The 12,192-nt window shown below is 35.3% G+C and overlaps 1 protein-coding gene across 3 annotated transcripts in view; it reads left to right on the top strand.

Annotated features, from left to right (window-relative positions):
• Positions 1 to 12,192, top strand: part of LOC150108726 (MPN domain-containing protein-like) — a 318,202-nt gene that overhangs the window by 150,323 nt on the left and 155,687 nt on the right. The window lies entirely within an intron of this gene.

Genomic DNA, 12,192 nt, shown 5'->3' with positions numbered 1-12,192 from the left:
CTGATATTGTATTTTCTTAGAACCTTGGCTAATTTTTGTGAAACTGAACTTATGTAAGGAATAGATATATTGCCTTTAAATGTATTTATTTCTTCTGTGTGATGACTAGGAGGATTAAGAAGGAATTTTTCAATAATTCTTTGAGAATATCCATTAAGTACGAAAGTAGTTTTGAGATAGTTGATTTCTTTTTGAAGTTCATTTGGGTCATGAAGAAGAGAGCGAGCTCTATGTCCAAGGTAGAAATTATTCCAAGTTTTTGGGGAGGAAAGTGATGGGACTGACTATGAAGATATCTGTTGGTATGTGTAAGCTTTCTATACATCGAAATTTTAAGTTTACCAGAAGAGCGGGTCAGTTTTACATCTGGAAAAGGCAGGGAACTATCACTTTCAAACTCTGCTGTGAACTTTATACTTGATGTCAACTATTGAGATGTTCCAGGAAATCCATTAGGGAATCATCCATGGCTCCAAATGAGGAAAATGTCATTCACATAACGTTTCCAAACTTTAGGTGTTAAAGCATAAGAAGAGATAGCCTTGGCTTCTGTAATAAAAATGTTGGCCTTACTTACCCATTGCATCAAGTTTGGTTACTTTAGATTCCAAGATACTAAATTGTATCCTCCAAGTAAATATTTGCAAGAACAGGTGATAAAGGATTACCCATCGCCAGACCATGATTTTGCTTGTATATAGTATCTTGGAATCTAAAGTAACCGGACTTGATGCAATGGGTAAGTAAGGCCAACATTTTTTTGGATAACTTGTCTTTGAGTAATGTTATGACTTCTTCTATTGGGATATTAGTGAACAAGGAAATTATGTTGATGCTAGCCATGATTTCATCTTCATTAACTGTCACATCCTTAATGTATGAAACAAAATCTGCTGTGTTATTGATAAAGGATGAGGACTTCTCTGAAAAACATTTGCGGTATTTTGCAAGATGTTTAGAAAGTTTGTACATCGGAGAATCAATACCTTCCACGATGGGACATAGTGGGATGTTTTCCTTATGGATTTTTGGAACTCCATATATGCACGGAACAAGAGGATGGAGAGAGCGTAGAGACAGGCGAACGTTTCAAGACAGTTCAGTGGTAGTTTTTAATAAGTTATTGGTACGATTTTGAAGTTCTCGAGTTGGATCTCTCTCAAGTATTGAGTAGGTATCACTTTTTAGTAATTCAAGCATCTTATTTTGGTAATCTTCAGAGTTGAGGATAACTGTTGCATTGCCTTTGTCTGCAGGAAGAATAATTATATTTCTGTTATTTTTTAAACTCTTAATTGCTTTGCGTTCTGTCGAAGTAATGTTATCTGCGGGTGGTTTTGCATTATTGATAATAAAGATGGATTCATTACACAGAAGTTTTGCATCTTGTGAAGGGAGGAATGAAGTAGCTTTTTCTATTTTGGTAGAGGAGTGATTCTTTTGGGATAATTTTTGGAGAAGGAATAAAATTTAGACCTCTACTAAGGATGCTTTTTTCTTCGTCAAAGTATGTGAGAAGATTTGTTAATTACGACTTTGTCAAAGTTGATGTGGGGTTTTGAGAAGTTCCTATTATTTTGTACTCTTTTTAATGTTTCAAATTTTCTGATAAGATTTACTTTGTTATCATCATCATCATATATATATATATATATATGACGATCTGTAATACGAATCTATAATATATATATATATATATATGTATTTTTTTTGTCCCATAGTCAGAAATCCTGTTGTAGAAACCAAATATGGAACTTTTTCAAGCCACTTGAGGCCTCCAATAAGTGGGAAGGCAGTCTCAAGCTGTGCAGTGAAATTCATTTCCATCTAAAGACAATCACAAACATCCATGCCCACGGTGGGATTTAAACCTGCAGCACATTGGTTGGAGAGCAGATACTGAGACATAACCACTGAGTTATGTCTCAGTAATGTTGAAATTATGAGTTTTCATTAATATGCATATGAGAATATAATACATAAGGAGCATTTTTCCCCTTGCACAACTTTTATTTCTTAAAAAAAAAAACATCTGTACAGTTGAAATGTTTGTGTTACTCAGCTATGACCATGCTAACTTCTTTTATATATTATTATTATTATTATTATACGGGCATCTCCATGGAGTCTGAAGACTCATTGCAGGAGACCCATTCTATCCACACAATCTACCATACCTCCCCTTTGAACCCATTAACAGACAGAGCACTCACAACTGACTCTGGCAACCCACTCCACTCATTCACCACTCTCCAAGCAAAAAATCTAGTTCTCATATCCCTACTAACCACACCTTTATTCAACTTCTAGGGATGACACCTTTTTCTGGTCCCTCTTGCCAAGTGTTGAAACATTTGCCTCTGAATCCTCTCCACTGCTTCCTCATCCCCAAGAAACCCAGGGAAAGAAAAAGTTCCTTTAGTCGGTGAACTGGATTTGAACTTAAGTCTGTCTTTGGGTGAGTTAGCGCTGAGGAGTGTAAACATCACTTCCACTTAGCTACACATTTGCAAAGGCTTAGCAAATGTTCCTCTAGTCGGTGACTAGATTTGAACTCGTCTGTCTTTGGGTGAGTTAGCGCTGAGGAGTGTAAACATCACTTCCACTTAGCTACACATTTGCAAAGGCTTAGCAAATGTTCCTCTAGTCGGTGACTAGATTTGAACCCGTCATCCTTCATGTGATCAAGCTCCATGGAGTGCAAATACCACTTCCACTGAGCTACACAGGTATTTATCTACAGTTACTTTAAAAACTTCTTCTTCTTGGCTTCCCGTATTAGGCAGTTGTTTGCCTGTAACATTTTCAAGAGTTTAAAATGTCCTCTGCCCATCTCCTCCTGGGTCTTCCTCTTGATCAGTGTCCCTCCATGGAGTCCGAAGACTCATTGCAGGATGATGGCCAAATATTTCCAAGCAATATTTGGCCATCTGTCCTCATTCTTTCTGTGTGGTTTTTCCAATTCTTTCTATAGTTTGTGATGTCTTCTGTTATGTTAATTATGGATAATTGTTTTTATTTTTTCATTTCTCATCTTGGCTATTCTTTTATAGCCTGCGAGCGGTCTTAGGAACTTTATTTCTGCAGCTTCCACTTGTTTTTTATCTCATTCTCCCCAAGTTCCAAGTTTCACTGCCATGTTTCAGAATTGGTTTGCTATTATTTTATATAGTTTTATTTGGGCTGTTTTGGACAACTGTTTACTGAAGTGTCTATTCAAAGTTCCAATGACTGCTAGGAATTGTGCTTTTTATATGCAATGTCAGTTTTTCCATTGGGGCTTATGTATGTGGATGACTAATTTCCATCTTTTAATTTCTTTACCTTGAAATGCTATTGATTTTGTATTGTTTATTGAGATTTTCATGTCATACTGTTCTATTGTTTTGTTCAATGCATGTAGATTTTTCTGTAATTAGTCTTCATTTTCAGCAAAAATAACTTGATCGTCAGCATACAAAAGGCTGGTTAATTCTTTATTTCCTATTTCAATTCGTATGATTTTGTTTTTCCCCCACTCTCTTGAAATTTTTTCCATATACATGTATATGTATATATATATATATATATATATATATTGAAGAGTATTGATGATAATCCACTTCAATTGTACATATTTGGTCTGATGTATTAAAATAAAGAACTTTTATTATTAAAAGACCAGAAGATAAATGATAAAATATACAAAGAGCCAACAAGTTTCACTAGCCACTGTCTAGCATTTTCAAGGCTGAACTGGTGTGAAAACAAATGCATCATCATCATCATCATCAAATTCCTGCCATGTACCCTCAAGGGGTGTACAGGATATGACAGTACTACATGAAAAAATTACATCATTACTAACTTCCTATCTACAATTTTCCTCCAAATCAGTCTGTTACTTGTCAAGACTCCAACATTATCAGATCTTATATTTCTATCGTCTAAGGCACTTTGTACCGTATCAATCCACCTATATCTTGGTCTTCCTCTGGGTCGTTTTCCTGCAAACCTGGCAGAGAACACTTGTTTTGCTAATCTTTCCTCTCCCATTCTATTTAAATGACCATACCACCTTAGATTAGCTCTGCTAACCCATTCCTGGATGCTGACAATGTCAAGTTCTTTCCTAATATCCTCATTTTTAATATGATATTGCCATTGATGCCATCTGTTCACGCCTATAATCTTTCTCAGGACGCTCATATCTGCGGTCTCTAGTCTTTGGTCAAGTGTTTTACTTCTGACCCAGCTCTCAGATCCATAAGTTAAAACTGATTTGAACACTGTCTTGTATACAGCTAATTTAATGTTCCGACTAATTTCTCTCTTATTCCATATGAATTTATTCATTTGACTTCCCACCATAGCAGCTTTGCTGATTCTGTTGTCTATTTCTATATTTAATTTACCATCTTTATTAAAAACCATGCCTAAATAGCTGAAATGCTTTACTTGTTCCACAGGTTCTCCATTATCAACACAGTTGACATTTTCAATGATTCTGCCTATTTTCATTGTCTTTGTCTTTTTATTGCTGACTTTCATACCATATCTATTACAACAGCTATTCAATTTAGTCATAGAATCTTGCAGACTTGTAGCGGATTTATTTAGAAGTATAACATCATCTGCATAAAGCAAAGAGCTGACATTAACATCTCCAATTTTGGTATCAGGTTTAATACCACTTTCCTTCATAATGTGATCCATATAGATAATGAATAACAGAGGGGATAATGTACATCCTTGTCTCACCCCATATTTAACATTAAACCATCTTCCTGTACTTCCTTCAATTCTAACTGCCGACTTACAAACTCAAATACAGACTAAATATTGCTTGATATAATGCCCTTTGACACCATATAACTGTAGCATATGGAATAGCTTCTCTCTTGGCACCTTGTCATATGCCTTTTCCAGATCGACAAATCATAAATACAGATCTTTGTTATATTCCCATGCTTTCTCAACTATTTATCGTAAAGTGAAGATCTGATCCTGACAGCCTCTATTTGGCCTGAATCCAGCTTGTTCTTCACCAAGCTTTTCTTCCACAATTCTTCTCAACCGTTTTTCAAGTATACTTGCATAGATCTTGCCAGGAACACTCAGTAGGGAAATACCTCTGTAATTCTCACATTCAGTTTTATTTCCCTTTTTATATATGGGTACTATGAGAGCTCTACTCCAATCATCAGGAATTCGTCCCTCTGTCCAGGCTTTCTGAGCTATGCAGTGCAGCCACTGTAAGACTTTTATACCACCATACTTCAGCATTTCTGGTCGAATATCATTTACTCCTGCTGCCTTTCCACATTTCAATCCTTTGATGGCTTTTTCTACTTCAAGTATGGATATGTATTCCTGACTGCATGCCTGGTCAGTGTTTTTTATCACTGTGCTGTCATCACTGCTTGTTTCATTTAGCAGTTTTTCAAAGTAATTACTCCATACTTCAAGGATATCTTTTTCTCCTGTTTTCATGTCACCTTTATCATCTCTAATTCCTTTTACAGCACTCTTTCCTCCATTCCTAAGCTTCTTTAACAACCTCCAGAATATTTTGCCACCTTCTTGATATTTATTTTCTATATTCTTGCCAAAATCCTCCCATGACTTTTGTTTAGCTAGTTTTACACACTGTTTAGCTTTCTTATATTTGTCTCTGTATTCTGTAAGAGTAAAAGCTGACTTATTTGACAAGAACTTTTGATATGCTTTCTTCTTTTCCTTCACTGCCTCTTTAACTTCCTGTGTCCGCCAGGGAGTTCTAATTTTTTTATCCTTGCAGACAACCTCACCACATGCCTCTCTGGCAGAATCAATCAAGGTTTGATTCCTGTTCTCAAACTCTTTCATTTTCTTTTCAATAACCTTTCTGTATTTTTGTCTGCAGTTCACATCTGAGAGCTGCTCAACTTTTATTTGCTTTAAAACTTTCTTACATGTTATTCTTTTCAATATGAAATTCAATTTTATCCTGCTCAAGACTAAATAGTGATCACTTCCAATTTCAAATCCTCTGTACACTCTGGTGTCCTGCACCAGGGAGAAAACATCACTATCAACAATAACATAGTCAATGAGACTTTTCTTATTCCTAGCCTCTTCTCTCCATGTGAATTTGTGCACATTTTTATGTTGGAACATGGTGTTAATAATAACCAGTCCATGTCCTGAGCAGAAATCCAACAGATATTTGTCATTATTATTAGCTTTGTTCTTTTCACCAAATTTTCCCAAAATATTTTAGTATGTCTCACAATCATTTCCTACTCTGCTATTTAGATCCCCAACAAGGACCAACTTTTCCTTTTTCATTGTGTCAGTTGCTTTTTCTAAAGCATCAAAAAATTCCTCCACTTCTACCTTAGTAGAACCTTCTGTGTGACCATAGGCACAAATAAGTCTCATTGTCGAGTTCCCCATTCTCATATTTGCCCACATTACTCTACTTGAGACGGACTGCCATTCAAGAAGATTAGCCTCGTATTTTGTGTTGAATACTATGGCTACTCCTTCTTTTCCTTGATTGTCATTGCCTGAATATAACATTTTGTATTTATTGCTCAGAAAGATCTCACCAGTTTGGCCTTTTTTGTTTCAGTCACCCCTATTATGTCAATCTGGTACTTATCTAATTCCTCAGCTAGTTCCATTTCTTTGCTATTCAGGCTTCTTACGTTGATAGTACTGATCTTTAACTCTGGTGATGCTGAGTTGGGGTTTGTTTTCAGATTTTTTCCAGTAGCTGACTTTTCGCTGTTTGCCCTGGTTCCCTGGCAAAAACAACGGGGGCCTTGTTTAACCGGGCTACGCCCCAGCCGGCATGAAATTTTGTCATGTTGTACCATCATTTTTTATTTTGGTTTAACCAATAAGAATACAAATTGGTCGGCTAAATCCCAAATTGCCAGCCCATCCTCGTTCGTTCAGTATCAAAGTAGATACCCAACAGGGTGCACCACGAGAAGGTGAGGATTGGACATTAGGTCAGAAGCCCTGGTTGGTTCTCCGCATTCCTTTAAAGGCTATGTGGAGGTCTCCTGTCAGTTATACAGCTTTGACCCAAGTTAATGCATTTGTTTTCACACCAGTTTAGCCTTGAAAATGCTAGACAGTGGCTAGTGAAACTTGTTGGCTCTTTGTATATTTTATCATTTATCTTCTGGTCTTTTAATAATAAAAGGTCTTTATTTTATGATAATCCACTTCCTTGAATGAGACCTCTATTGGTTTTAATTTTTTCGGTTGTTGCATTATTAATTTTAATTTTAATATAGCTTTCTTCTTTCTTCTTTTCTTCTCTCCTTTTGTGGTTTGGGGTGGAGCTTTCAATTGATATAGCATATTAATTAGTTTTATTCTGTTGATTTGATTTTACTTTAAAAACAAAATAAAAACAAGTTTTTATCCCTTATCATTTTAATAATATTACTTGTGTTTAAATGTTTATCATGATATTTAATATCACAGGCAGAAAATTAACATTGAAATATGCAGTTATCTTTTTTTCCCCCAAACATATATAAATACCAAACAAACAAAACAAAACAAAAAAAAACAAAACCAAACAAAGGGTAATAGTTAGGTACAAAGTGATTGTGATTATTTGACATGCCTAAAAAATTGGAACTACGTTGATCAGATTTATGTTTCAGATTATTGAACACACGAAATGTGGAGTTGTTGCTTTTCTTGACTATGGATTAAAACAACCTGAACATTGTATATTAATATTTTATTATTTATATATCAAAGTTGGTTCAGTAAGTTTGAAGCTGAACTGTATGCGAACGAATAACCAGCAGCTGCTAATGTTTTAGCAGAAAATGTTTTTGTTTTAATGTTTTAATGAAAATTTGAATGAAAAATTTTTTAATGATTGGACAGAGTCTCTGAGAGCGCAGTATCTGTTAAGTAGACTGCCATCTCCTCAATAGCATTAAGCATTTTCAAGAGGCTTTTGAATCCTTTGAATTTGTCTGCTCTCAGAACATTGTTCTAAGGTTGGGCCATATTGATATTTATATAGCATTAAGAGTTGTGTTGGTCAAAAGTAGTGTGTTGAAGTTGAAGATGCTACTTAAACACATTATGGATATGATCTGTTTGTTCACAGAAGAATTAGAGGAGAGGAAAATTTAGTCCAAGCAGAGAAACAAGATCTTAACTGGAGATCTACATATTATCAAAGGTAAGGAAAGTGCAATAGGATCTTTCTTATGAGAGAAGAAAAAAAAAGATAGGGCTGTGTTTCAAATAGCATTAAGGTTCACTAAGTTGCACTCACCTAATGAGAGCAATATGGATGTCACTGTTTAAGGTATTAGTTATGAACTACTTTTAGCTTAGGATCATTTGAGCACTTACAAGTTTTTTTAAATGTAGAAAACAAATGAAGTATACTTTCTTCAACAAAATTATGAATATGATTTCTGATTAGTAAGAAAATATCATTAATGTCTAGGAGAAATTGCATGGATGAATGTACAGAACCCTGGAAAATTTCAACCCCAGCATTGGTTGAAAAATCTGAAGAGAGGTAATTAATCATTTGCTTAATGAAGGACCAGAGAAGAAACTTGCAATTCAGTTACAAAGGGCAGAATACAACATGTAAGATGGTTGCTTGGTAAGCAGGCTTCTAATCTAGACTTGATCAGGTGTCAAGGAGGAAGAGCATAGGTGAATGTACACAGAACCCTAGAACACTAAATGCTCCACAATCAGTGGAAAAAATCTGAAGAGAGTTACATAACCATCCACATAGTGAATAACCAGAGAGAAAACCCAGCATTCAATTGTAAAGGGCAGAAGACAGCATGTAAGATGATAACTTGTAAGCAGGCTTCTGTGCCAGGGACTTGATCATATGCCTTTGAAATGATAAGGGTGACCACAAGAGTTTATCTTGTGATCACTCTTGACATTTTGAACATTTCCATGGCTTTTGTCCAGTGGTTGTGAGTAGGGTTGATTAGGAAATCAGCAATGGAACAGGAGTGGCAGAATCTATGTTGGCAATCACTAATTAATTAGTAGACACCCTCCTGATGGCAAAGAAGTCAGCTATCAGTGACCTTGCATATTGCTTTTGTGAGGACTGAGATGAGGACAGTGGGATTTTGATTTGATGGCTGACTTTTATCACCCATTTGTTGGAATTGGCTGGGTAATATAAGCTTGCTTACATGTCATCAAATGGATACCAGATTAATATGATAAATTATACAGACAATAGATGATGGATGTTAATTCTAGAGCACATATTTTGACACAGATGTTTAAGGAGATACTATCTGGAGCAGGATACATACTTATCCAAAGTATTAATTAAATAGCTCTCCACATCATCAAAGGTGAAATGTGGAGAGCTGTTTTAGGTATAGTATTTGTCTTGGCCATTTCTAAGAGCTTGATTTTTGAGCTATATTAATAGTGGATTTAAGAGAGGTGGAAGCATACAAATTGTATCCAGTTAGCCTTGGCAAATGACAAGAATTCATTTGATCCAGACTGCCATTTGAGTAGGAGTCAAAATTTCTACATTTGGATTTATTGACAGTTTTTGACTTAAGCCATTTGAGATATGCCAAATGTTTATCTTTAGCTGCTTTAAAAGTGCCCATGTTGGAGAATGAAAGTTTAAAAAAGTGCCAGTAGAGTGGAAGGGAAGAAATAAGGAATGAAGTACTTTCATTCTTTCTCAGATTATTTTGGTTATTTGGCCAAAATAGGTGGATTGGGAATAGGTGGATTTGGATTGGGAGAGTAGAAACTGTTATCAGATCAAATCATGGAAAAGAAGAGTAGAAATCATAGCAGTTTTCTCATTTGATCCTAGTGTAGTGTCAGAGGACATGAGACTAAGAATGGCTGTATGAAAAATATTCTGTACAAAAAAAAGTGGGCAAGGTTATGTGTCTAAGTCACTAAGAGAAGAGCTGATGTCATCACTATATTTGTAAGGAGAGATGGTTAAAATTGTTCAGTATGCTTGGAGAATAGTAAGGATGATATAGTGGACAGTTTGTGCTAGATTATTACTAGCTAGATTATTATTACTAACAGCAGACTATAGAAAATCAGGCTTCAGAGATAAATAAATCTGAGAGGTCAGAATCGTTAGGCAAATTTAGATGACTATAAAGACAGCAAATAAAAGCAGCAGAATGTGTCAGAGAAATTTTTGAGTTGGAACAGATCATAAAGAGGGGATTCTAGGTTTAGCATTATCTGAGATGGAATGTTATACATGTGTACTGCTCTTTTTGCAAAAGCAATCGTGTGGGGATATGTATTATTGAGTTGTTGAGAATACCAGTTTGAGGTTCTGTGGAAAATAATGGTTTGCTGTTTGGCTGCATGGTCCAGGCACATTAGATACATTTTTAATGTATTTAAATAGCCATCACTCTAAAATCCACTTCACAGTAGAACAGGAAACTAATGACTGTCTGCTCTTCCTACATCCATGCCTTTCTGATGGTTCATTATCTTTTTTTCTGTTTATAGAAAACTCACACATACAGGTAGATATTTGCACAAACATTTACACCATCATCCAGCTCATCAGTTTGGTATCCTAAAAACACCAGCTCACAGAGCTAGAACTATCTGTTCCAATGACAATGCTCTTACCACTGAATTCACTCACTTACTTGCATTACACTTTCTTAGCTAATGCTATAATTCCCACAGGATAGAAAAAATACCAAATACTCCCCAGAATCTCCTCCAATGCCTATTACACAAGACTACAGAAAAACTGTTACCATCCAATACATTCAAGTCACATCAAATAAAAATATCTAGAATGCTTAATAAATATCAGCTAAGCCCCACATTTAAACCATATGTCAAATTGGCAGCTCTCAGCCATTTACTTCAGACAAGCTCGCACCTTTATCACATCCAGGAGTATATAAAGTGCCCCTGTACTTGTAATCTGGCTGACTATGGACAGACAGGAAGAACTGTTGATATCCACCTTGGAGAACATAACAAATACATTTAGCTCTATTGTTATGGCAGGTCAGGACTAGCAGACCATGCCTTGGATACCCCTTCACACAGGATCAAATGGAAGAAAACAAAAATGCTATACAGAAATCATTATAAGTCAGTGAGATTGTTTTTGGAATCAGTAGCAGTGTTAAAACATTCTCCAAACTGCAATAAATATGGCTGCATCAATTTACCAAAAATCTGGGTGACAGTCACTTTAAGATCAAATTAGTACTTGTTTTCTTTCTCTTTATCCAATAGATGTCCCCAATTAGAACTTTAGTTCCTTGTGTTGTCCATTACATTTTTTTTAAACTAGTCCCACTGTTATACCAAATTGTTGCTGTTTTGTGTTCTGAAGATGCTGGATATAATACCAGCAAAATATTAGCAACGTTCCTGCCCATTTTTATATCCTTTATTCAAATTCTTTTCTTATTATTCAGGTTTGCGAATCAATACCATGAAATAAAATAACACATCTTTACTAAAATTGTGCCTAAATAGCTTAAAATGTTTACTTGTTCAGTATATTCTTCATTCAGATGCATCTGGTGTTTTCAACATTCCTGCCTATTTTTATATCCCTCATTTGAATAATCATGCTGACCTCTGATTATTTATCTCTAAGTTGATTTCAAGTTTTTAATGTCATTTTCTATCAAAAGGTGATCTGTATATATGAAGAAAAATGGTGGAGATATCTGCACCCTGTCTCACATCTGTTTTATCATCAAACCCATCTTTCTGTACCTCCATCAATTCTAACTACTGACTTACAACTCAGATATAGATTTTGTTTGCTTGATATAATGCTATTTGCACCATATTACTGTAGTAATTTGAACAGCTTTTTTCTTGACACATTGTCATATGACTTGTCCAAAACTTAAAAACAGATTTTTGTTATAGGCCTATGATTTCTGAATTATTTGTCTTAAAGTGAAAATCTGATCCTGACAACCTCTTTGTGTCCTAAAGACTTGTTCTTTTCCATATTTCTCTTCCACAATTTTTCTTAGCCTCTTTTCAAGTATGCTTTCATAAATCTTATCTGGAACACTCACCTGAAAAATTTCTCATTATAGATGAGAGTGATGAGAACTCTACTCCAGTCATTTGGAATTCAACTTGCTGTCAAGACCTTCTGAATTATGCAGTATAGCCCAATTAATACTTTTATACTTCCATATT

Source organism: Typopeltis vanoorti, chromosome 3 (genome assembly GCF_054136105.1).
Source record: "Typopeltis vanoorti isolate ZY-2024b chromosome 3, IOZ_Tvanoo_1.0, whole genome shotgun sequence".
NCBI lineage: Eukaryota > Metazoa > Arthropoda > Arachnida > Uropygi > Thelyphonidae > Typopeltis > Typopeltis vanoorti.
Note: the sequence above shows the minus strand (reverse complement) of the source record. Positions and strands in the feature narration are given on the sequence as shown.